This window comes from Lissotriton helveticus, chromosome 9, assembly GCF_964261635.1.
Source record: "Lissotriton helveticus chromosome 9, aLisHel1.1, whole genome shotgun sequence".
In the NCBI taxonomy this organism is placed as follows: Eukaryota; Metazoa; Chordata; class Amphibia; order Caudata; family Salamandridae; genus Lissotriton; species Lissotriton helveticus.
The window spans coordinates 714,633,950-714,661,632 of NC_136070.1; positions in this window are offsets into that span (position 1 = coordinate 714,633,950).

Genomic DNA, 27,683 nt, shown 5'->3' on the forward strand with positions numbered 1-27,683 from the left:
GGGAGGTCTCTGGTACTCTTCAATTAGCTGTGAGGCCAGCCATGCCTGTTGATTGTCTGTTAGACAATGATTTAGAAAGCTCCCCTTGCGTTAAGGTGGAGAGGAAGGTGCATTTAGAGATGTTGGGTCCGCCTGAGTGGTCCTGTGTGACCACTCGGTCTATGGTCGCCAAGGGTGTTCAAGATACCCTGGAGCCTGAAAGTATGGCCCAGGGACCTCCCTTAAAGAGAAGAGGTAGGGGCACGGGAAACCAGCCCCCATTGTCCCCAGGAGGAGGCAGTCCTTGAGGGGAATGCCCTAGAACCTTCCGGGGAGCAAGTTTCTGAACTGGGGAACCTACCTGACCTGACCCATTGGCAGCAAGAAGGGGGTCCCTCCAGGGTGGAATTTTGTGAAGAGCAGTAGAAGTGCCCTTCTCTTTTGGGTTTGAGGCAACAGGCCACAAACCAGGCATCAGGTGATCGGACTGGATCACATTGGTTCTACTGGGAGAATGGTCTCCTGTATAGCGAGCCAAAGGTTGCAGAGCCTGGGTCAGCTCATGTGCTGGTGGTACCCCAGTGCTTCAGAGCCTTCCTGCTGGGTTTGGCTCATGATGTTACTTTAGCTGGTCATCTGTGGCAGAACAAGACCTTTGAAAGGCTTGTCTCCCACTTTTATTTGCCCCAGATGTGGAAGAGTACAGATACTCATTGTAGGACCTTTCAAACTTGCCAGGCAAGTGGGAAAAGTGGAAAGAGGCACAAGGCCCCTCCCCAACCTTTCCCTGTAGTCAGTACCCCCTTTGAACGTGTGGGGATTGACATTGTGGGGCCACTGGACCCCAAGACAGCCATGGGCAACAGGTTTATCCTGGTCTTGGTAGACCATGCTACCTGGTACCCGGAAGCCATTCCGCTCAGGACAGTGAAGGCCCCCATTGTGAGACGTGCACTGATGGGGATCTTCTCCCGTGTGGGGTTCCCTAGAGAGGTGGTGTCTGACCGAGGTACAAACTTCATTTCTAATTATGTGAAGTCTCTGTGGAAGGAGTGTGGTGTTACCTACAAGTTCACCACTCCTAACCACCCACAAGGTAATGGGCTGGTTGAAAGATTCAACCGGACCTTTAAAGGCATGATCATGGGTCTTGAGGAACCAATGAAGCGTAAGTGGAACGTCCTCATGCCAGGCCTTCTGTTTGCCTACCGTGAGGTGCCACAAAAGTCTCTAGGGTTCAGCTTCTTTGAGCTTTTGTATGGTCACCCGGTAAGATGACCTTTGAGTTTGGTCAAGGAAGGCTGGGAGTAATCTCGCAGGAAACCTTCCCAGGATGTATATAGCTACATGCTGGCCTTCAGGAACCAAACTCGGCGTTTCAGAGATCTTGCTCCGGCAAATCTGGAAGCCAGCCAGCAGGAAATGAAGCGGTGGTACGATCAGAATGCCACTTGAGCTTCAGCCGGGAGAGAAAGTTTGGGTCATGGCCCCGGTGGAGCCTTATGGGAGCATGAAGGCGGGGGGAAGAAAAATCGCCGAGGGCAACTGATTGAGTTCAGTTGGTGAGAAAAGAGGCAAGCATAGTTTTTGCAGTGTTTTTAATGCCTAGGGACGAGACACGGTCGATCAAGGTGGCATGATCGACCGTGTCAAAAGCGGCAGAGAGGTCCAGCAACACTAGGACTGCTGCACCGCCTTGATCCAGAGTGATTCTGATCTCATCAGTTGTTTTTATTAGAGTGGTTTGGGTCCCATGACCCTTTCGAAATCCAAATTGTGATTCGTCTAGGAGTTTGTTATCATCAATATATTCTGTCAATTGTACCTTGATAAGTTCTTCTAATATTTTTGCTGGAAAAGGAAGGGCAGCTATGGGTCTATAGTTTTTGACCTCTGCTAAGTCCAGGGTGTTTTTTTTTAGTAGTGGTTTAATAGTTACCTTTTTCCAGACAGAAGGATATATACCTGAGACGAACATATAGTTACAAATGAGTGTTAGTGTAGAGGCTATGATGTCTGGAATGAATTTGAGGACTGATGGAGGGCAAGGATCTTCCGGGGAGCCCGATTTGGTAGTGAGAATTAGTTTTGCAACTTGATCTTGTGAGACTTGTGCGAATTCAGACAAGGGTGAATGGCCAATCATGTTGGCAGCAGTGATAACTGACGTACTCTGAAGGGAGGCAAAGTTATGATAAATCTGAGTTACTTTTTCCTCTAAGTAAGTTGCTAGTTGATTACAGAGGGTTTGGGAAGGAGGTATAGTTGGTTTGGTTGTTTTTCCAGATAGGTTGGCTACGGTCTGGAAGAGTTGCTTTACAGAACTTTTGGCTGAGTTTATTTGGTTGCTAAAGTAGGTTTTCTTCTCGGCGCAAATGAGAAGTTTGTATTTAACCAAGGCTTGTTTATAACGTTCTTTGATGAGATTATCATAGTCTCGTCGCCAACGTCTTTCTAGGTTCCTACATTTTTGTTTTTCTATCCGAAGTGTTTCGGAAAACCAAGGGGCCGACGGAGTGGTCCTATTTTTGGATACAGATTTTATCGGAACTAAAGTAGATAACGTGTTAGTTAGCCAGTCATTGTAGTTAATGGCTGCTTGTTCCGGATCTCGAACAGTAGGTGGTTGATTAATATGTAGTTGTGTTCTAAGCTGATTGGTGTTAATGCTCTTCCACGCTTTAAAGGACTTAGGCGGTGACACAGAAGGGAGTGGAGGGACAGTGATGATCTGAATGTTAAGCATGATTAGACAGTGATCTGACCAAGTTGAGGGGAGGATGGATTTTATGGTGATAGACTCATTGTTGGTAAAGATTCCATCCAGCGTATGACCTGCCGAGTGGGTAGCATCTTCGATTTTTTGTGAGAGACCCACTGCCTCTAATTCTGATATTAGGGAGATGGTGTCCCCATCTTCTTTGGCTTCCAAATGAAAGTTAAAATCTCCTAGGATAGTAAAATATGGTGTGGCGGCGGCTGGTTCAAGTAGTGGATTCAGCGATGTAAGGAAGCTAGTTCTGGACTCCGGGGGGCGGTAGAGAAGAATCCCCTTAAAGCAAGTAGAATGCGTGAGTTTTACTGAAAAGAAAAAAGCTTCGCAGGTTTTGGAGATATGGTTTTCTATCTTAACCGTAATGTTGTTACGGAAAATGAGTGCCAGCCCACCGCCTCTTTTTATAGGTCTGTCCTGTCTAAGGATGGAAAAGCCCTCGGGCGTGGCTGAACAAAAGTCAGGTGTTGCGGATGGGTTGCCCCACGACTCAGTGATAAAGAGTAAATCTATGTTGTGATCTTCTATGAGATCACGAATTTCATCTTTGTGTTTGGGAAGTGACCTGACATTTATCAATGCCGCAGGCATGTTATCAGATTTTGGAAAAGGAGAGGTAGGGATGGTAGGAGGTGAAGATAACGTGTTGAATTTAAAATGACAGTGTGGACAGGAATCTGTGGTTGGATTATCTTTTGGGAACAGATTCAGAAGGGAAGAGAACTCCCAAGGGGAAGGGTAGTTCTCCCCACATTTCAGCTGGAGGGGACACGTGTTAGACCTGGCATCATTGGCGTGAGTCTCCCTTCCATTTTGACGGATTGCCTCCTCTGTTTTGATATGTTTCTGCTGGATTTATGCTTTAGGCAGTGTGCCACTGCTAATCAGTTCCGCAGTGCAAGTGCTCCCTATGTTAAATTAATGTACTTCACTTGCATACTTCCCCTGAGGCGGAAAGCTGGGGGCTTAGATTCTAGACCTCTGTTTGTTATGAACAATGTTTAAATTGTCTTTTAAATTGCACATTAGTTTTTAAAAACTCACTGCAGCCTCTGTTGTGAACCTACCTGCAGCCTCGAACCCCGCTCCCCGCGCAGCCGACTAGGTGCTGACACGGTCGGAGACAGGGGTGGACGCCATCTTGGAGGTACGCCGAGGGCAGCGCTCTAGCTGTTGGCTGCCCCCCCCCACCCCTGGATTATTTAAACTGCGCTGTTTACCCGGCGCTTAGATTCACTTGCATACTTCCCCTGAGGCAGAAAGCCAGGGGCTTAGATTCTAGACCTCTGTTTGTTATGAACAATGTTTAAATTGTCTTTTAAATTGCACATTAGTTTTTAAAAACTCACTGCAGCCTCTGTTGTGAACCTACCTGCAGCCTCGAACCCCGCTCCCCACGCAGCCGACTAGGTGCTGACGTGGTAGGAGACAGGGGTGGACGCCATCTTGGAGGTACGCCGAGGGCAGCGCTCTAGCTGTTGGCTGCCCCCCCCCCTAGATTATTTAAACTGCGCTGTTTACCCGGGGCTTAGATTCACTTGCATACTTCCCCTGAGGCGGAAAGCCGGGTGCTTAAATTCTAGACCTCTGTTTGTTATGAACAATGTTTAAATTGTCTTTTAAATTGCACATTAGTTTTTAAAAACTCACTGCAGCCTCTGTTGTGAACCTACCTGCAGCCTCGAACCCCGCTCCCCGCGCAGCCGACTAGGTGATGACGCGGTAGGAGACAGGGGTGGACGCCATCTTGGAGGTACGCCGAGGGCAGCACTCTAGCTGTTGGCTGCCTCCCACCCCCCTCATTCTGTCCTATATCATGGTCCACAATCCCCGACCGCGCAGCGGGCGTGACGGCGGCGCGCCGAAAGCGCGCCAAAGGCAAGCTCCTCTGCGCCCGTCCGCGCTGGGACCGGGCCCAGGGCCAAGACCCCTGGTTCACCGGCCATACAAGCTCATACTGTTTATACTAGATCAGAATTAATGCGGCTGCACCATGGCCCTGGTAACAACTGCATCCTGAAGGAACCTGAGGATCTATTGACCAAACAGGTAATCAACTGCCCTCATTGTATGGCAACTCTGCCCCACTATCAGCCTGTCGTAAAAACAAACGAGATTAATAATAAGAATTGTCCTAGTCTAAGACTAGCACTCATTAATGTCCGCTCATTGGTCAAACATAGACAGGAGATAGCCGATATAATCATTGATAGAAACATTGACATACTGTTTATGACAGAAACTTGGATGGATAAGGCATCAGACCCTGACCTTGTGGTCGCAATTCCTGAAGGATACGGAATACAAAGGCAGGACAGACTTAATAAAAAAGGTGGCGGGTTGGCAATAATTTCCCGCAACTCGTTTCCAGTTAGAATAGATCAAATCTCTTCCTCACATTGCGAGGCACTCCGCTTTTCCATCTCACTAACCCCCTCACAAAATTTTAAAGGAGTTCTTCTATATAGACCTCCAGGAGCACGTAGTGAATTCCTGGCTTCCCTTAATACATTGCTGGAATCAGTAGTCATTGATGAGTCATTTACTGTCATTGGTGATTTCAATTTTCACTTGGAGAAAATAGAGAATAATGACACCCTCACTTTATTGACTGACTTGGAAGCCTTTGGACTACCTCAGTTAGTCACATCACCAACGCATGAAGCCGGACATGTGTTGGATGGTATTTTCTCTAACGTTAAAGGGATTCTCATCCAAGATATCCTCCCTCTTCTTTGGTCTGATCATTACGCTATTATTTGTAAATTAATCACTGAAGGCCCCCCAACTAGGAATGTGGTAGCACTTGGTCATGACACCTTTAGAAACAGGAAAGATATAGACAATTCACTTTTTTCTACACTATTGACAAACACCTTTCCGGTCATCGCATGTGACCCGAATATAGCGACTGAGCAATTTCTGAATTGGATAAGTAATGCCACTAACCAACTTGCACCTGAAAAAACGATTTCTAAAAATAGATTATCCCCCTCTGCTCCGTGGTTTACGGATTCTCTTCGAGAACAAAGACAGAGGTGTAGGACCATAGAAAGACACTGGCGTATATCCTACTCTTTGGAGCAAAAGATGCGCTATAAGAAATAACTCATTAAGTATAAAAAAATGATTTTGGAAGAAAAAAAAACATTTTACACATCCAAGATAGAAACAGCAAAAAACTTTTATAGAGAATTGTACCAAGTGGTGAAACAGTTATCGGGTAGAGCACCTGATCCTGTCCCGCCGCCGTCTCAAGCACTTACTGATGCCTTAGCGTTATATTTCTATGGAAAGGTAGATAACATCTATGCAGAGGTTTCCTCCAAAGTTACCATTCATACTGATCTACTTAGTACTACCCCCCCCTGATTTTTATTTTTTACAATTTAAAGACATTACAGAACAGCATACCATGGATATTTTAAAATCTGTAAAGGCTGGGTCTGCCCTTGACCCATGTCCATCTAAAACTCTCTCCCCGGTCATCAACTTGATTGCACCGGTGATAACTCAGATATGTAATGCCATGTTTGAGACAGGGATTTTTCCAACTAGACTGAAAAATACACTTCTTAAACCACTCCTTAAGAAACCCAACCTGGATGCAGATGAATTGAGAAATTATAGACCCATAGCTAACTTGCCCTTTCTGGCGAAGGTTGCAGAAAAAGCAATGAACATGCAACTGTCAGAATTTATTGAGGAACATCGTCTGCTGGACGACACGCAGTTTGGGTTCTGCAAGCTGCATGGAATCGAAACTGCTCTCATTAAGGCTTCAGAGGACATAAGGATATTCAGAGACCAGGGAGGCACCGCAGTGCTCATATTGTTGGATTTGTCAGCAGCCTTTGACACGGTCGATCATGATATCCTGATCGACCGTGTCGCGGCACTAGGCATCCAACAAAGAGCTAAAGATCTACTGTCTTCTTTCCTGTCAGAGAGAACGCAGACAGTTAGTCTAGGGCCATTTCGATCGGCCAATTTAACCCTTCCCTGCGGAGTCCCTAAAGGCTCATCCCTAAGTCCGACACTCTTTAACATCTATGTGTCGGACCTAGCTAGAGTGATAAAATCTTATGGGATGAGCCTTACCTCTTACGCTGATGACACTCAGCTGGTGTTGGCCATAAATAGAGATGGAGACACTGTAGCAGAGTCTTTCCAAAGAGGCATGCTCGCCGTCAAGGATTGGATGGCCAGCAATTGCCTCAAAACACCGAGAAGACGGAGGTGGTTATCTTCGAGAAACTGTCACCTGTCTGGTCCAGTTCTTGGTGGCCTGCTTCATTGGGGTCGATACCTCAACCGGTCCCAAAGGTTAGAAATTTGGGAATAACATTTGATGACAACCTAAACTTTGTTCCCCATGCCAACCAAGTGGTGTCCACCGCCTTCTTTAAACTTAGAATGATAAAGAAACGTATTCCATTCTTACCAGAAAGCGCAGGAAAGACCCTGGTTAGTACTTTAGTAATATCGTCACTAGACTACTGTAATGGATGGTTTGCAAATGCACAATGCAGGGTTATTAACAAAATGCAGACGGTCCAAAATGCAGCTGCTCGTCTGCTTTCAGGGACCCCATAATTCCAGCCAATCTCACATGTTATTCGGAACTACCACTGGCTAGCGATCAAGAATCGCGTAAAATTCAAAATCTTATGCTTGACCTATAAGGCTGTTCATAAACAGGGCCCTCAGTTTCTAATTGAAAAACTGGCTTGTCATTGTCCCTCGAGATATCTTAGATCTAAGACTGCACTTCAGCTATTGGTCCCCCATACTAAGACAGCCTCCTGGGGAGATAGACGTTTTGTGGTGACAGCAGCAAAGCTTTGGAATACATTGCCTCTACACATCTGTTCTGCTTCATCACTGCTTCAATTTCGTAAGATAATAAAAACCTGGTTGTTTAATCAGTAAATCTAAGCTCTAACATCCTGCATAGAATCTGTAGCGCCAAGACGCCCAAGGGCATTTGTTTGCGCTTTATAAATTAAAAAAATAAATAATAAATAAATAAATAAATAAAATTGGTTATTCCATGATTGGGTTATTTTGATTTACCTGTCGGTCCCTAGTACAGTGCACCATGTGTGCCCAGGGCTTGTAAATCAAATGCTGCTGGTGGGCTTGCAGCACTGGGTGTGCCACCCACAGAAGCAGCTTTTAAAGTGTGTCTCAGGCCTACCATTGCAAGGCCTGTGTGCAGTCTAGCACTGCCATGTCGACTTAGCCAAGTGCACCCACTTGCCAGTCTCTAAACCTTCCCATTGCTTCATATTAGACACCCCTATGGTTGGTCCAAGGGCAGGGTGCATTGTAAGTATAAGGTAGGACATGCTCTGATGTGTGTAGCATGTTCTAATAGTGAATTACAGCAATTTTCGTTTTTCACTATTGAAGGCTACCTGTTCTCATAGGCCAGAATGGGCAGTTAGATTATAACATTCTTATAATCCTAACTGACTCAGTGAACACAGTAGAAATTCGAATTTAGTATGCCTGAACTCATAATAATAAAATACATCTTTTGGTCAAGTTTATTTTAATATTCTGTGTTTGCAAATACCACTTTTAGAAAGTAGGTATTTGCTTGCCTAACCATTTGAGCCTGCCTCTGCTGGGTTGTGTATTCCTTGTCTGGGTTTGTGAGTGACAGAGCTGGGGTATTCCAGGAGACAGGCTGGGTTAGCCTAGTGATGAATAGAGAGATCTGCATATAGATGGGAGGGAGGAGTTGCACCTGTGACCTGAATAGGGCTGGGCCTTCCCTCTACAATGCTGGCTCCACCTCCTGTGGCTTGTCTGATACCTCCGCCCTGCACTGTGAATGGAGAGGAGGAATCATGTCAACAGAGTGCTCCAGAGCTGTATCTTGCCTCCCCTGTGCTGGCTCCACCACCTATGGGGCGTCTGATGCCTCTGCCCTGCACAGTGAAAGGAAGAAGAGAGTCATGTTTACAAAGTGCTCAGGAACTGGTTTGGACTAGGCAGAGGCCTCTCTGCTTCAGAGAACAAAGGATTTTGGGGTATAAATATTGGGACTCTGATCCCAAGAAATCGGATCACTTCTGGACAAGAAACCTTTCTGCCAAGGAGAAGAACTAAGGAAGCTGCAGGAGTTGTACTGCCCCTCTGCCAGTGTGATGTTTGCTGGGTTGGCCTGCAGTGGTTGCTTCATTGCCAAGGGAAAGGAGAAGGAACTTGGTAAGGACTTTTATCTACAGAATATTCTCCAAGGGCTTGAACTGTGCTTGCCTCCTGCTGAAGTCTCAGGGACAAAAGACTTCACCTCCAGCTCCCTCCTGAATATCCTTGTTGGGAATTCTGACTCCAGTTACTTGCGTGCCGCTGGGAGCTGGAGGCACGATGCATCAAGAAGAAGCGTATCGCCGCCGCAGCTGAAATCATCGCAACGCCAGAGAAGCGAGTCTTCGTCGCATCTCCCTGGAAGCGTGTGTTCATCGAAGCTGCCTGCTGTCGCATCACCGGAGAAGTGTGACGCCATCGAGAGAGTCGCCATGGCATCACCGGAGAAGCGTGTTGCAGGGCCCATCGCGGCTCCAAAGTACAGAGTCTTCGCAAGGCTGCCAGGGCGTCATCGCATCGCCGCATCAAGGGCGCCATCTTCTCGCATCACAACTGGATAATCGCATCCCATCAAAGCGCCATCTTGCAAACCGCAACGGCCCCGCAGGCTGAGAATCTACGCATCACCTCTGCACCGGTAAGGCTCACGACGAGTCCCCTACTCTGCGCAAGCATTGAGGAAGAACGCAAACGTTCCCCCGGATCACGGAACCAACGCATCTCCCCTTTTGCGAGCCTTTTGTTCACTTTGTGTTACGCATCCAGGTACTTTGTTGAGAACTTTGTCGCATTTACCAACAACTTGAACTAAGAGAATTTAATCATCTTTTAAGTAATCTTAAGTGTAGTATTGTGGATTTGTGTCGTTTGTGGTCTTGTGTTTAAGTCTATATAAAGAATACTTATTTTTATAAAACCTGTGTTGTGTCCATCTGTAGTGATTTCACTGTATTACTGTGTATATTCACAAATGCTTAACACACTGCCTCTGAGATAAGCCTGTCTGCTCATGCCAAGCTACCAAGGGGGTGAGCAGGGGTTATTAACCTGTTCCATGCTCATGACAAGGTCAGCTCGTCATGCAGTACACTGGATGTGTGCTTATGACAAGCTGACCTTGTCATGAACAATGGTAAATATCCATTTGCAGCACAGGAGAAAAATCTCCTGTAGCATTGAAGGTGTTAAGGAGTGTAATCCCCTTATCCTGACCTAGAAGTAAGGGTCCATATTTGGACAAAGGTAAATACCATTGCCAACTAGAGACCCCCAGATCTAACAAAGGTGGTTAACAAAATGTTTTCAGCTAGAATCTGGAGATGCACTCCACATCTTCTGCTACCTATTTACTCTGTACTGGTCCACCATGAAATGTTTTTTCACCTGTAATCATCAAGAGCCGTTGCGTAGCTTAGACTTACAAAGTGCTGCCATTTATCTTTCACAGGAGGATGTGGATCTTGGACTCGCTTTCCACAATAAGCTGGAAGAAAGTAAACTTACCTCTATGTTCAAAGATGGCATTGTGAAAAGATGCATGGAGTTCATGAAAGTATTATTTTGTGAATACCAGTCTTGCCTTCCAGAGTCACTCAGTATGCTTAAAACATTTGAAGTTTTGAGTCCCTAAAAGGTACTCGCAGATCGCAAGCCTCCTGTAACCGACTCACCAGATACATTTTTCACATACCCATTGAAATACTGGAATCACAGTGCAGAAGTGTATCTTCATGCCTATTTGCTGAGTCTTCAAAGATTGAATCCTTCTGGACAGTAGAGTATAACTGTGCTGAAGCTGCTGGCAACCATTGTTTTCACAAGCTTGCAGTGGGTGATATAAAAACATTGACTCTCCAAATATCCAGCGTTTATGTTGAAAAGGTATTTTTCCAATTGACACTGCCAAGAAATGATAGATGATACAGAATGGGATTAAATCCTCTTTTAAATATTCTCTATAAAAAAGTATGCACAGAAACACATTTGGAATCAACTCATATTCATTTTTGCCTCCCCCAAAATTGTTAGCAAACTTTAACATCAGTATGTGTGATTAAACTTGCAACAGTGAGCCCCCCCAAAGGGATACATGCATCTTGTGTATTTGCTAGGGGCAGAAGAACACTTTCTCAGACCTCGTCTTGCCATTGTCAAGTGCAGAAGGAGCCTCACAGCCTGCCTGGCACAGGGTCAGACTGATTTCCATATGGCCATGTCTGAACTGGGGTGGCAGAGTGGTTCAGATGCTCCGTCTATCACCACCCCCTTTTGTACCACTTTGTTCGCCATAAGTTGGCAGGGTATGCTCAGACGTGAGTCCCTTGCTCACTTTGCCACTGGATTCAAGCAAGCCGGGCAGAAGACGGCTGTAATGCCAGAAACCGGTCCTCGGAAGCTTGTTTCCGGTCCAGGGAAGGCATGGCTTGGCAGTTCGGGCTGAACTGTTCCCATGAGGCACAGGGTCAGACTGATTTGCATATGGCCATGTCTGAACTGGGGTGGCAGAGTGGGCTAAAGAACGGTGATGGATTAAACCCAGATCTGTTGACTGGGTGTGAGTGTTTGATTGGTTCAGATGCTCTGTCCATCACCATCCCCTTTTGTACCACTTTGTTCACCATAAGTTGGCAGGGTATGCTCAGACGTGAGTCCCTTGCTCACTTTGCCACTGGATTCAAGCAAGTCGGGCTGAAGATGGCTGTAATGCCAATAACCGGTCCTCGGAAGCTTGTTTCCGGTCCAGGGAAGGCATGGCTTGGCAGTTCGGGCTGGACTGTTCCCATGAGGCACAGGGTCAGACTGATTTGCATATGGCCATGTCTGAACTGGGGTGGCAGAGTGGGCTAAAGAATGGTGATGGATTAAACCCAGATCTGTTGACTGGGTGTGAGTGTTTGATTGGTTCAGATGCTCTGTCCATCACCACCCCCTTTTGAACCACTTTGTTTGCCATAAGTTGGCAGGGTATGCTCAGACATGAGTCCCTTGCTCACTTTACTACTGGATTCAAGCAAGCCGGGCTGAAGACGGCTGTAATGCCAGAAACCGGTCCTCAGAAGCTTGTTCCCGGTCCAGGGAAGGCATGGCTTAGCAGTTCGGGCTGGACTGTTCCCATGAGGCACAGGGTCAGACTGATTTGCATATGGCCATGTCTGAACTGAGGTGGCAGAGTGGGCTAAAGAACGGTGATGGATTAAACCCATAACTGTTGACTGGGTGTGAGTGTTTGATGGGTTCAGATGCTCCGTCCATCACCACTCCCTTTTGTACCACTTTGTTCGCCATAAGTTGGCAGGGTATGCTCAGACGTGAGTCCCTTGCTCACTTTGCCACTGGATTCAAGCAAGCCGGGCTGAAGACGGCTGTAATGCCAATAAACTGTACTCGGAAGCTTGTTTCCTGTCCAGGGAAGGCATGGCTTGGCAGTTCGGGCTGGACTGTTCCCATGAGGCACAGGGTCAGACTGATTTGCATATGACAATGTCTGAACAGGGGTGGCAGAGTGGGCTAAAGAACGGTGATGGTTTAAACCCAGATCTGTTGACTGGATGTGAGTGTTTGATTGGTTTAGATGCTCCGTCCATCACCACCCCCTTTTGTACCACTTTGTTCGCCATAAGTTGGCAGGGTATGCTCAGACATGAGTCCCTTGCTCACTTTGCCTCTGGATTCAAGCAAGCCGGGCTGAAGACGGCTGTATTGCCAGAAACCGGTACTCGGAAGCTTGTTTCCGGTCCAGGGAAGGCATGGCTTGGCAGTTCGGGCTGGACAGTTCCCATGAGTCACAGGGTAAGACTGATTTGCATATGGCCATGTCTGAACAGGGGTGGCAGAGTGGGCTAAAGAACGGTGATGGATTAAACCCAGATCTGTTGACTGGGTGTGAGTGTTTGATTGGTTCAGATGCTCCGTCCATCACCACCCCCTTTTGTACCACTTTGTTCGCCATAAGTTGGCAGGGTATGCTCAGCAGTGAGTCCCTTGCTCACTTTGCCACTGGATTCAAGCAAGCCGGGCGGAAGACGGCTGTAATGCCAGAAACCATTCCTCGGAAGCTTGTTTCCGGTCCAGGGAAGGCATGGCTTGGCAGTTCGGTATGGACTGTTCCCATGAGGCACAGGGTCAGACTGATTTGCATATGGCCATGTCTGAACTGAGGTGGCAGAGTGGGCTAAAGAACGGTGATGGATTAAACCCAGATCTGTTGACTGGGTGTGAGTGTTTGATTGGTTCAGATGCTCCGTCCATCACCACACCCTTTTGTACCAGCCTACCTGCTAGAGAGAGGACCAGAATAACACCTTCTCAGACCTGCTCTTGCCACTGTTAACCCCAGAGCACTGTATGCCCCATCCTGCTGGTGCAAATCCCAGAATAGCATCATACTTCACATTCTCCTACTTTATAGCAACCCACATCGAGGTAAAATCCTGCTGCACATCTGTGCAAAGTACCTCAAGCAAAATCATAACAAACATGAAAGCTGATACCTAGCCATGATGGAAACACAGCAAGCCTGTGCCGAGGATATAGCCAATGCAGTCTGACACTTGCTCGAAACTTGTAACCTTGAGAATGGAAATTTAATTGGCATAGGCACAGCTGGGGTAAGCATTGTGTGTTGAAAGCATCACTCAATATTCACTTAGTTGCTAGAAAAGCAACCTTCCGTGTAATGTGTGTTCTGCATTTGCCACTCCCTTCAAATCATTGCTGAGAGAGCAAAAAGGTGCATTCCAAGTAATATAGAATTCATGGTCAAAGAAACTTACAACTCATTTTCTCACTCATTAAACCAGAAATTTTTCAAGAAATAAAGGTAGTTAATGAAATGTTTCAGCTAGAATCTGGAGATGCACTCCACATCTTTGGTGACCTATATACTCTGTACTTGTCCACACTGAAGAGGATATTTCAATAAAGTGTTCTCAAGAGCCGTTCGTAGTTTCACTTCACCACCAGCTGAGTATATGTTTATTAGAGCAATATGATGTCTTAAAATTACACTTTCACGTGGCGTCCTACATGTAACACATCTATGCTTCAAGAATGCTCTATGAAATTTATCAAGAGCAGCCAAACCTATTCTTCCTTACTTTGTTGAAGACTGCTCCATTGCCATGTATTAGCTGACGATTTCCACAGTTATGCCAGTACAGATGTAGAGATGATCACAGTTTGTCTCTTTCAGTTTCAGGTAGTCCTCTGCCTTATCATCAAGACACAGTTCATCATTGAGAGCAGGTTTTTCCAGCTACAAGGAGCTGCAGCTAAATTATTGCAGCATGGGCTAGTGGGATCAATATTACAATATAAAACAAAGAGTGAAAGTGGTTTCTGAGGATGGAATGCCCCTGTAAAATCAGAAATACCCAGACAACATGCAAGTACTGCCATATAGAACTGCATGCCCATTCCAATGATTTGAAGCAACCTGCAGCAACCTGAGTGTAAGTGATTGAATGAGCCATGTGGAGTTTCACTTTACCAGCCATGTCTACTTTACAGATGATGCCTCAAACTTTGACACATGTATGTATAATAAGGCCTAGGATGTGGATATTGGATGTGCTTTCATTCTGCAAATAAATGAAAATAAACTGGCTGCCACAAAATATTCCAATTCGAGAAGGTGTGCACAAGAACTGCTGTGCATGTTATCAAAGAGATGTTCAGCCAAAAATGGAAAGCATATGAGGAATAAGTGATTGAATGAACCATTCGCAGTTATACTTTACAAGCCATGTTTACTTGCAGGTGCAAATGCCAGACTGAATATGAAGATTTGTATCTCACGTTGGACGGAGGCATGCCACTAAAATAAATTTCACAGTGCGAAACACAGCGGTTAGTGATGGCAGATCATGTAGAATTATATTAGAACAAAATGATGCCTTAAAATTACATATTTGCACAGCATCCTATGTGGTACACTGCTTTGCAGCAAGCACGCTCCAAGAAATGTATCAATATGAGACCAGCCTACTTTGCCTCACTTTCTTAAAGCCTGTTATAGAAATAAAGTTAGTTAATAAATGTTTCACATGGAAAAGGTTTATGCACACCACATCTTCTGCTCCCTATATACTCACTACTTGTCCACACTGAAAAGTATATTTCAACCAAGTGTTTTCGCCTGCAAATATCAAAAGAAGTTGCAGCGCCTAGAATTACATATTTCTGCAATTCGTCTTTCACAGGAAGGTGTGGATAGTCAACTAACTTTATGTAAGAAGCTGGAAGAAAGTAAACTCACCTCAGGGATGGCATTGTGAAAAGTTACCTGGAGTCATGAAAGCATTGGTCTGTGAATATCTGTCTTGCCTTCCAGGTCCACTCAGCATTTTAATTTTTTTTTAAGATTGGAGTCCCAAAAGCCAAAACGCCTTAATGATCATTTGCTGAGACATCAAACCTGGTATCCTTCTGGATGGAAGTCTATAACTACACTGATATTGCAGGCAATCATTGTCACAAATGCGTACTTTATTGGATCCTGTGCCACTGCCAGGTTTAGCTCTCGGACAACCACAGTTAGGCCAGTAACAGATGTAAAGATTGAGACCCATATTTTGAGGAAAGGCTGCAACAAGATCTGGGAGGATTGATGAGTGAGTGAGATGTGTAGGTGATAACTCCTGTGCATCTGCCTTAAGTTACACAGCCAAAAGCATGACATATTTCTAGGCGGCTACCTTGGCTTGATGGAATTGAAGAAGGCCTGTACAGAAAATATAGCAACTACTTAATGTTCTTGCATCTTGCAAATCGCAAACCTGTGACTGATACAATGAGTCATTTGCAGTTTCACTTTACAAGCCATGTTTACTTACAGGTAGATGCCTCAATCTTTGAGACAAGTATATCCAGGCATCGGATGTGGATTTTGGATTTGCTTTCTGTCTACAGATAAATGACAATAAACTGGCTGCTACAAAGGCTCACAATGTGAAAAGGTGTGTGAAATGACTTGATTTCTGTCTGCAAATAAAAGACAATAAGCTGGCTGCTACAAAGGGCTTTAAAGCTAAACGATGTGTGAAAGGACATTTGTTCTAAGTCGAGTAACATCTTTGTCCAATTGGTAGCTCATCGTGAAAAATGAGTGACCCTTTCCTTTATTGCCTGCTGCATTGACCTCCGCTGCTGGTCCTTCGCTGCTGCCACGGTGTGTGGGGACTCGCTATTCTGCCTGGACCCGGGCGGTGACTGCCAATCCCAGGGTGCCTAGAGGTACGCCACGCCACATCGGACGAAGCCCAGTGCCTGAAGGCGCTTTAAAAACAGCTGAGTGCTCCTGCAGTGCGGGAAGCCCTTTCCTTTATTGCCTGCTGCATCGACCTCCGCTGCTTCCCCTCTGCTGCTGCCACAGTGTGCGGGGACTCGCTATTCAGCCAGGACCGGGCTGGGGGTGCCAATTCCAGGGTGTCTAGAGGCACGCCACATCCGACTGAGTCCTTCACCTAGAGGTGCTTTAAAAACAGCTGAAGGCTCCCGCAGCGCGGGAAGCCCTTTCCTTTATTGCCTGCTGCATTGACCTCCGCTGCTGCCACAGTGTCTGGGGATTCACTATTCGGCTAGGACCGGGGCTAGGACTGCAATCCCAGGTTGCCTAGAGGCACGCCACATCTGACGGAGTCCGGTGCCTGGAGGCGCTTTAAAAACAGATGAGGGTTACGGCAGCGTGGGACACGCGCGGACACGCCCAGACCGCGCCCAGGTAAAGCCCAGGCCAATGGCGGGCCCATCTGCGCCCGTCAGAGCTCAGAGGAGGCCGGGCTGGGATCTCCCTCTTGGTGTTGCCATTTGGTGAAATTGGTTCACGTAGACTCATTACAGGCATTACGGTTACTGGACTTTACATCTCTGTCTCTCACCAGACATTCTATACTTCAGTGGTGTAAGGTAAGACCCATTGTATTAAGCTATAACATTTCGCTAGTCTTCCACACACGGACTTTCACCCCGACTGTTCTTCGTATACCCCATGGCCTGTGAGTAACAAGTGACCAAGCTAAGACAGCGTCTTTGCACCTATCTATTTCTCTTCTATAAGGCTGGGAAAAATAGGCAAGCACAAGACGGTCACAGCTGCAGTTCATGCTGCGCCAACTACCAGTACCATGGACTGTTTTTAAAAAAGAGCAGCGGGGGTTCTTGAAAAAGAAATTGAACTTGTGTCTTGCACATGTGAGAAGTTGGCCAGGCATAAAGTACATCCAATCAATTTAGAGAGGAAGCAGCTAGGCTGAGGTCCTGGATAGCAGGGCCCCAGCCAGACTAAAGTCGTAAAACAGTGAAACACCAGCAAAAAGTGGGGATAAAGCAGATCCTACTCTTCTACAGCAGGTTATCCCACTCGTCGGTTATTCTCCTTCAATCACGCGTCTCTCACAGTGGGGCCCAGGGCTCTGAGGAAGGACCTGATTTGTCAGCCTTATCGCATGCTTTGCTATCTCAGAGTCACAGCCTGATCATGATAAGCTAACAATGGGGCCTATGGCAGGGAGCAGGCTACCAATTCAATCCCATGTCTCCCGAGTAGCTGTACAGGGGACACAGCCATGCAGTTCTGGGGCTAAGCTTAAATACACAACCGCTGGGACAAAGGCAAAACGATCTTCACCAATCACACAGAATGCAGTCCCTGTGACGAAAGAAGATCTGGCAGTTTTGTTAGAGGCTGGTTTGAGTTCCCTTTTTGATTGTTTGGACCTCAAGTTGGAACCAATCAAGCACAGGTTGTCTTCCATAAGGCGGGACCTTCTAAATTTGACATTCTTATGGTCAGGAGGGTGGCTTGGATCGGCGCTTTGAAAAAGAGCTGTGATGGGGATTATTTTATTATTAACTTCAACAGCCAACATTTGGTAGAAAGGATCCTTCATGCAACCAACCATGGTGTTAGAACTTAGAATAGGCCCTCGTTCTTCCATAAGAGAACTTTCTTTGGGTTATTTTTATCTTCCTTTGCCCACGATGCTGCTCCCTAGGAAACCCTTGACCCTGACTCCATTGGGCTGGCCTCTACAACCACCCTGGTCCCTTTATTTAACTCATTTGAGCCTCTGGGTCAATTAGACCAATGGGATTGACTTGGTGGTCAGAGTTTATGGAATTCTACTGTGCTTTCACAAATGGTTGCAAAAGGTCAGTCGGCCAAGGTGAACCATCATAACCACATGATGGGTAATACGTTTTTTTAACATCATCTCATGGAATATAGCTGGATTGACAAGGAAGTTCTTGGATTCGGGGTGGATAACTTTTATTAAAAAATATGATATAATTTGCCTCCAAGAGAAATGGACTATTGAAAATACCTATTTCTTGGAGAACTTTAAGCTTTTTAATATTCCTGCAATCCCGTCAAGGGCGGGACATCCAAGAGGGGGTCTTGCCACTTATGTATCTCTTGGTCTACAAGGTGACTTTGTGGTAGTAGACACGGATAATCCGTGTCTCCAGGCGTTAACCTTTGATTCAGAGTCTCATAGTACTACGCTTTTGAACTTCTATAATGCCACATCTTCTCTCCCCTAGGTGTGTAACGTCACTCGCCTATGCTCATTTGTGACGAACAGCAAGGTTTTGTCTAGTAAACCTGTTAATACAGACCTGGCAGGGGACTTTAACACACACTTATAAGGTGCCTCAAGGCAGGGGCTAGTGAAGAGTCCTCTTGTCCTCTGGTGGATGGTGTGCATTTTGAACATTGCAGGCAAGGGGAGTAATTAAATGCACTGGTTTGTTACCTGGACTTGCAATTAACTATAGGGAAATTGACCCTGTCTATATGATATCTCATCCCAACTTTTAAGGGGCTTGGTCGGGAGCCCTCGGTTATTGATTTCACTTTAATCTCTACCCCACTTTACTCTTTGATTTCAGAGTTTGCTATACTAGCCAGTAGGTATGGCGATCATAACCTCTTATGTATTATTTTGAGGGCATGTTCAAGGGAGACATTGTCCCGTCCACCTCACCCAAAATCTGAGGTATCCCTAAAAATGTGTAGTCTTGGAAGAAGAAGTAAGGCGTGGTATCACTGGTCTGACACGTAAGAAGGACCCGGGCCCTGATGGTGTCCTTCCTGACCTTTATACCTTTATCTGGCAGATGTGGCGCTTTGGGCCCCGGAACTTATTTCTGTAATTAACACAGTTGCTAGGCTTGGCACCTCGCCCTCATGGGCAACTTCCATCATTGTGCCAGTCTTTAAAAAGGGGGATAGGGACAGCAGTGATTGTTACCGGCCTATTTCTTTGATAGACTCTGTGGTAAATGTGGTTGGCAGAATATTGCTGGATAGGTTATCGACCTGGGCGTCCGATAATAACATCCTGTCGGAAGCCCAATATGGGTTTCGCCCTGGCCATTCTACGACTGAACAATCTCTGAACCTCATTTTAATCTCTAGTAAATACACAGTCGCTCGAAGGGGTACCATTTTCCTGGCTTTCATGGATCTGTCATCCACATTCGATTGGGTAAATAGGGGTAAATTATGGCAGATCCTAATAGCCCTAAGGGTTTATAGGGAGTTAGGTCTCCTTTCTTTATGATTTGCACCGAAACAGCAAAGCGGTAGTACGTTATTCGTCAAACTTGAACGTATCTTGCTCATTCCCTGTAAGAGCAGAGTCCATCAAGGTTGCATATTGGCCCCTTTTCTTTTTAATCTTTATATTAATAACTTGGAGAAAATTCTCCTTGAGACCAAGACTGATAATCCCCGGATTGGTCAGCGAGGCCTCCCTGTCCTGCTATATGCTGATGATGCAGTTTTGACAGCGAGGACAGAGAGGGGCTTACAAACAATTTTATCTTAATTCGCCAAGTTTATGGGAGATTTGGATCTAAAAATTAACAATTCCAAATCATATATTATGCATTTGGGGATGCGGCCTACTAGATCTTACATTTTCAGGGAAGGTCCCACTCCTATTCCCAAAACATGTTTTTTCTTACATGGGGTTTCTTTTGGACGATAAATTGATTTGGATCAATCAACTTACCCGTAAGAGAAATTACCTTAACAGGGAATCTACCGCAATTTTTAACTTTGCCACAAGATTGGGTAAAAGACCGGTGGGGCCCCTCCTGGAGCTGTATAGCTCAAAGTGTCGGTCAAAAGTTTTGTATGGCAGCAAAATTTGGAGATATGTAGACACAAAGGATGTCCAATCTTGGGAAAATAAGTTTGTCAGTCCCTCAGGGTATCCCCTCTTTCATTGCTGCGAAGACTTGGGCATGCCCTATGTCACTGACCAGATAGCTTTTAGCCCGCTGTCACTATGGTAAAAAATATGGGTTAAGGAGGGGGACTCGCTAAATAAGGCTATCCTTAAAGATTGTTTATCCCTGGATCAAGCCTAAAGGATATCTTGGCTGAAATACAATAACAGAATTTTAACCAACCTGGGAAGAAGTGATCTTTTTTCTGATCCTGAGGGTATCCGTAAAATAGACATACCCACCCTGAAGTCGACGTTTAGCACGCGCCAGACTTCATTAAGGGAGGAGAGGGAGCTTATGAAGCCAAGTGTTCGCCCTTTTGATTATTTAAGGTCCGCAGTGAAAGCGTAGCCGTACATACTTGGTCTAGTGAGTCTTATGACAGATTCCGCCTGATCAGTTTCGGTATTTTTTTTTTTTATCTTATTCTCGCGGTGCAAATAGAGGGCAAGTACTCCCATCCTGCGGCTGCAATGGTACATCTCCGCAGGATATGCTCCATTTTACTATGCTTTCTCCATTTTATGCTACTCCCAGAAAATCATACCTAATGCCCATTTTGAAACAGGCCAACTTTAAACAAGTTCGGCCTGCATTTATATTTCTCCAAATGCTGTCGGACAATACCCTCTTTCACGTTTTAAGTTTTTTAAAATCTGCTATTAAACTAAGGGCGAGCTGCGATTATTTGGGTTGCTCCCTAATTTTTATTCTTGGGTCCCTTGTACTTGTTTAGCTATTAGGGCGTGGACTGGGCTATTGACTCAAATGTATTGTTTTTAGTAGTTTTACTCCAACATTATTGGTTTTTGGTATCTTTGATGCATCTCGTATGTAATACTTGAGTTTTGTACACGCAAAGGCTTGTTCCTGTGACTGTATTTATTGTATCACGCTATTTTATCTTGGTATTAATATTGTGCTTTAATGGTTTTCTTGATCATGAAACCGAATAAAGAAATTTGATGATGATGATGATTGACCATTTTTCCATGTCTACTTCCATTTGTAATATGAGTAATGGAATGAATAATTCAGGAACTGTGAATTATACATGTTTGCTTAAACTAGAAACTAGATTTATCCTTCAAAATGTTTGTTGCAGCCTATGATTGCATTATTTGAGTGTTGCAGGTTTTAGCTAGTTTTTGGGCTTGACCGATTCATTTTGGGCTTACTTTGGACTGGTAGATCAACAGCTTTGCGCTTCGGAAGGCTTTCAAAATCTGGCAACACTGCCACCAACTCAGAGGGCCGGGGAAAAAGACGACCAAGGCCACCTCCTCTGCAACCTCCTTCACTGACTTCTGACGACTCTGAGGTGACTTGCTTCCTCTGTGCCGAGCCCTTCACAAACAGAACCTTCATAACGGACGTATTTGTACGAAGCAAATGGCAAAATGCTTGCCATACATTATGCTGATTTTAATGACCAGAAAGAGCAATTGCCATTTTCTCGTTAAATGAACGGAAAATATTTACAGCCCTTTCAAAAGAAAAACATTTGTCTCCTCTCAGCCGTAGCCATCACTCACTGGCGGTGCCCATGAATCTTGATTTCCCCTTGACAGATGTCAATACTTGCTGAAGGCCACACTTGCTTTCTTGGAGCACGACTAAAGCTGAACTTGAGAAATCGGCAGCGTGAGATGTAATTAAGTTTTCATTGTTAAGGCCTGTTTTGTGCTAAGGGCTGCCCTCTATATAGCATGGTTTCATTAACCCTTTACCTCCTGAAGGATTCCTCTCTCAAGTAATGAGCCTTTTCCAAGATGTTCCTGCAGTGCCTGTGTTCAAACAATATTTTTTTTTTAGGTATGGCGTTAGGCAATACCTTTTGATTTTACTAAAGTGATATGTATAATGTGCTTATAGCATACAGCATGGGCAATGGGTCAACCTACTTCAGCCATTCGCTAACTTCACTGTCCTTTCGCAAAGAGCTCAAAGTAGTACGCTTAAGGGACTAATATGGCAATGAGTGATTTTTTTAGACCCAAAACTATTTTTGCTTTTAGGCAATGTTGCAGCCCTGGTAGGTACCCCAAAAAAACCATGACAAAATAAAACCATTGCCAAAGTCAAAAGTCATGCAGCCAACGCTAAGCCTCTTGGCTTTGTCTGTGCTTTATTAGTAAAATACAAAAACAGCTATAGAAAATGTTGCGTCACTTTCTTGTCTTTTCTTTAAAAAAAAAAACCAATTTAGGGCATTTCTAACATTATAACAGGTTACATTACGAGTTCAGCATACAAGGGGTTTCACCCCAGAGTTGTACTACAATTTTGCATTTGCAGCCTGGATTTGACAGCTGTTTAGCCCATCTTGTAATGCCTGAGTCCTGGTGCAACCTTTTAGTATGGACCGCATAATTTCGGTCACTGCAGTTATTTCAAGGGTGAGCACTATTACCCACTTCAGGTCTGATGAATATTGCCAAAAAGTGTGAAACTGCTCAAAACTAGACTGAGGTGGGCCTGTTTATGATTGTTTGGTGCAAGCATCCATAAGGTGTTGTCAGTGAAGGTGTGCGGTCAGGGGGGAGTGGGATGAGGAGGTGAGGATGGTTGCACAATCTATGGTAGGATGAGAGGCGCCAAATGAGGCCAAGTCATGGGATTGCTTAGGCCTGTCACATGTACAGTTCACATGTGTATCACAAGAGCAGGGTTGGCCTGGGTTATAGGGCAATCTGGCAGTATCAGAAAGGATGATCTGATAGGCCAGTGATGGAGCGAGGTGAGAAACAACATTTTGTATACCCCTCGTAAAATCACTTTCTCATAACAGTAACATGAACTAATCGTGTGATTTTGGAAAAACTAACCAACATAGAACAGAATGCACACACAAAATACATGTGGTATACTAAATTGCTCGTGTTGCAACCATAATCAACTAATTAAGTGAAAATGTCATGTCTTAAATTAACGCAAAGGCTATAAGTTAACCAAGAGTGGCATATATGTGCTTATTGTCTGTTTATCTGTGGCAATACATGATGACAGGTGAGCAAATTACGCATAAATGTAGCTTTATTCGCTAGGTAATAACTAACAGGGATACCTTAGTAAAGGGGGAGGTAAACAGAAGGGCTATAATTCAATAATTAATATTTAATTGTGTTTGTTTCTATGATAGTTCCCGTTGTGGCCTGTGAGGCCTACTTAAAAATGGACAATTTTTGTGACTCCGAGATTAATGTGAACCATGCATGCGCCTACAGAATGAAGTCCCAGACGCATATAGGCTGACTGTGCTGAATGGAGTGGGTCAAGGACGATACATTCTGAAAACCTGACTGACTACCAATAAAATGGACACCCGTATTGTAAACCATGGGAAAATAATGAGAACTATCGACTTAACGGACATAACGGAACTTGTAACCTTAAGGACAATGGACACATTTATTTAGCTGACTCTGCGGAAGTCAAGTAATAAGATGATGAGGTTATGTTCATCCACCCCTTGGATTGACAAATTAAATGCAAAGAAGACCCTAAATGTTACAGATTTTAGACAGTTTAGCTAGCGGAAAAAGGTATAAAAGACTAGGTCCGGAGTTAAAAAAAAGCTCTCTTTTCAATTTCTATCTGCGTATCCTCACATGCTGCTGGAATGCTGAATTTCCTTGGAGCGTAAGAACTTTAAAATGTTAACTTTAAGTCTAGTTTTGAATGAGCACGGAGTCTTTAGGTGAGGGTGAATAGCTTGAGGGAATAGAGGGATAGAGATTGGGAACTATTTTTTTTTCACAATGTTTTATGCTTGGTAAATGTCGAATATTATATTCATTTCTTTCTGAACTTAAATTTTAATGAAAAATAATGTGCGAGTTAAAATTCTTTCCTTATGACTAACTGCAAAATAAATGAATTTAAAGTGAATAAAACTGATTATGCTAGGAGAAATTTCTTTAAATTAAAATTAGATAAATGAAGAATTAAGCTGGTCTTGTTCATCCTTAACCTAATTTTTACTAGCAGATCCGTCGCTAACAATGGTGGTGTGTTTAAATAATTCTTTTTGTTGATATAAACCATTGTAAATGAAATTAAACTGCAGATGCATATATTATAAATAGTTAGTTTGATTTAAACACTCCGCTAAAATACAGCAGCTCTCCTTTGTTTTATACCGATCCATGAAGTAGGGAGAAAGTGTGCGCGAATGATTCACAGTGTAATGGGCCCCACTGGTGAATAAATGTATGATTATATACTTCAGGGAAAGGTAATGTAGCTTTAGAAATTATTTCCAGAGTAGCGCTGCAACACCAGCGTGGGGACGTTTTTAGGTCTCGCGTGGCATTGCAGCGCAAAGCGCTGCTCGCCTCGGCGAGTTTTATTGTGAACAAGGAGTTTCAGAAAGGGGCTTTAAGCCCCGCCGCTCATTTCATTTGGCTGGCGTCACCGTTTATGCTAAACAGTGGCCTGCCATTGAAAATTAGGGTTTTGCGGTTGACTCCCTTTCGCCTCCGAGCCGGACTGGGTCGCCTGCTTTGCAGCTGTCGCAGACCACTTTCTTATCTTTATGGGGCCATGTGTTTCTAATTAGAAACACATGGCCCCATAAAGACAAGAGATCCCCATGCTCTGGCTGCAGCGAGGTCCTCCTTCATTTTCGGAACTGCACTTGTTATTGTAGACTTCTGTGAGATTTCTGGGGTGTTCCTTTGGAAAGAGGGTGATGGCAGGGTTTATTCTATCCTTAGGTGAACGTCTTTCTGAAAAGGGGGCTGTGGTGCAGAGCGATGCTTGACGCTGCCGAAGGGGTGCGTTACTACGCCCAGGACATGAGCAGTGGCGGCGGGCTACTGACCTGGCTGGCAACTGTACAGCAAACCACCGCGCAGAGGCCGAGCGCCGGCGAGAGGGGTGGGACAGGCGGCCTGTGACGGAATCCACGAGAAGGAATGCCCACCTTGCGCTCCATTTTGTGTTTTTCCCTGCCTCTGACATAGTCTTGCAGCACCCACAGACTGTCGGTGTTCACGCCATGGAGGATATTGGACCCTTGAAACCTAATTAAAGGCGAAGGGCACTGGGTCACATCCTGCCTCGGAGGGCTCTGACCTTCGTACACGGAGACCTGTGCTTTAACAAATTACTCTCTTCGCACAAGGAATTTCAGCATTGCTATTCAAATTGCGTTCTTGATTACGAAATGCAAGACCGACTCGTAGATTGCGGGCACTTTGGCATCCAACACGACTTGCTCCTCCTTGTTTCATACTTAGAACAATTAAATACGGAGTTGACCCCTCCTGGATTTTGATGTGTTTTGTGGTTGACTGTACACAAACATCTTCAGCAAAGGCATTAGCTCACTTAGCTATATAACCGGCTTATTCTCAAGAACGTGTCAATCACTACATTAGCTGCGCTATTGTACCGGCTGTTCTGCTGCACAATACACAGAAGATGTTTTCCACTATTTCCTCATCAGGAGGGAGGGTATGCTGGGATGAGGCTTGCAGGGAGAGTCGGCGGCAGTAGACTTTCTTAGGTGCGGTTTGTCACCAGTGAGATCACACTGGTATGACGAGATAGAAGTAGGGGTGGGCGTAGTTCGCGAAGTAGCGCTACGCGTAGCTACGCAAAGTGCACTTCGCGAGCTACGTGTAGCACTACGCGAACTACGTAGTAGCATGTTCGCACTGTGCAAGATGTTGTTTTCAATGATTGCACAGTGCGGACAAGCATCCCGCACTGTCCAATCATTGGAAACGGCACCTTGCACAGTGCGAGCTGTACATTTCAGCCGCTCGAGTAGATTTTTACTCGAGCTGCAGCTTTCTCAACGCGGACTGGTAGTTTCTCATCGCGAGCGGTCGCGAGCATGCACGACCACTCGCAATGAGAAATCTGACCTCCCCGCATTGAGAATCTTGCCGGGAGGTTTATTTTCTATGCTCACGATCGGCAACTTGATGTTGCTGATCACGAACAAGGAAAAAGTCTTACGAGGATGTCATTTTGCTTGCTCGCGGTCGCCAACTTGACGTTTAGGACAGCTGCACTACGCTATGCATGTTTGCACTGTGCTACGTGCAGTTCGCGTAGTGCGAAGTTGCACAAACTTCGCAAACTATGCGAGCGTCACGTAGTGCTTTGCCCAGGGTTAGATAGAAGTCATTTTGCAAAGTGGAGTTGGGATGAAACCTGGCGGATCTGAACTGGAAACCTATTTCAATTTTTACTGGAATATCACAGATAAACACTGCATTTCCTGTCACCTACAGGACATGTGGTTTGTGTTTTGAAAAGTTTCCTCAAATTTCGGGATCAGAAGCAGTGGCGTAGCAAAAGGGGGTGTTTGTCCGCCCTGGGCAGCACGACTCATGCTGCACGAGTTTTGGGGGTGGCGCCCCCGTGCCTTCTTGTCTGCGGTAATCGCTGGGCAGAAAATGCAGGAGTTCCCCCTCTCCAAAGGCATCGCAGGCCGACTCTGCAGGGGCCGCCATAGGCGGCCAAAGGTCTAGCCACGCCGCAGATAGGTGCTAAACGTATGAACTACATTCTGAAAGAGGTTTTGCTTGACTTGTCCGTGTGGAAGCAGGCATTGATGACGGTCCGTATCAGCTTTACTTGAATATATTATATGTGGCACACCTATACTCTGTTTTCTGACAGTGCAATTTGAGATTTGCACAAACAGACCAGTGGCACACACATTAGGTATGGGATAAAAGTACATTCCACATAGTGGTTAATACGAGCTTTTGTCCTATACATTTCAAAGCATTTCGTTCCAATCAATACAGAATTATTCTCCACCTGATTTCACATGAACAAACGAGTCTGTTGCTGAAATTCGGTGATTATAATCTGTCGTCGTCGGACGGTGGCGCTGACCGTGTCGTGAGTCGTCTTGTTCGTGCCCTATAGCTGGAAGTTGAATGATCCCTAGATGATTAAACCAAATCCGCACGTGAGCTTAAAAAAAAGAAATAGAAATGGAATGCGGTTTCCTGGGATCGTGAGGGAAAGTGCATATAGTATTATTCACACAAACCACCATTTAAAGAAGGCGTGGCAGATGCCCAATTATATAAAATGCAAATCTGATGAGACACCCTTTAAATTAATAGTAAACTTAATTTTCTGACAGATGAAGGAAGCTTGCCGTTCTGACCATTGCCGGACCCCCCCTCAATTCCCCCAGAGCAACCTTCACCTAACGCATCCCAGCTCATGGGAAGGTAAGGAAGGGCTTCTTCGGAACCAAAAAGATGAGCCACATTAAGTAAGAGCCATTTTTGGCAACAAGCCCACCCGTCCCGAGACGGAATGGCCATTCTACCCCTAGGGACTTCCTGTTAGACTTAAAGCAAAAGGCACGCTTTTAGAGCAGCATGTGTCCCAACAATGCTCCCATGCCCCCCCCCTTCCTTTTACTGCCGCCTGCTACTTAGCCGATTTGAACACTTTTGAACAGTGTATTCTGAATTGCAGTCCGGCCCTGCATGCCTCTCCATTTGGCTTCCCTTAACCTCATGAATGTCTGAGCAGTCGCCGACTTAAGTGGTCGCTAACGGCACTTGGCGTGAAACGGTAGTTAAAGCCACAAAGGAAGCTGGCCGTT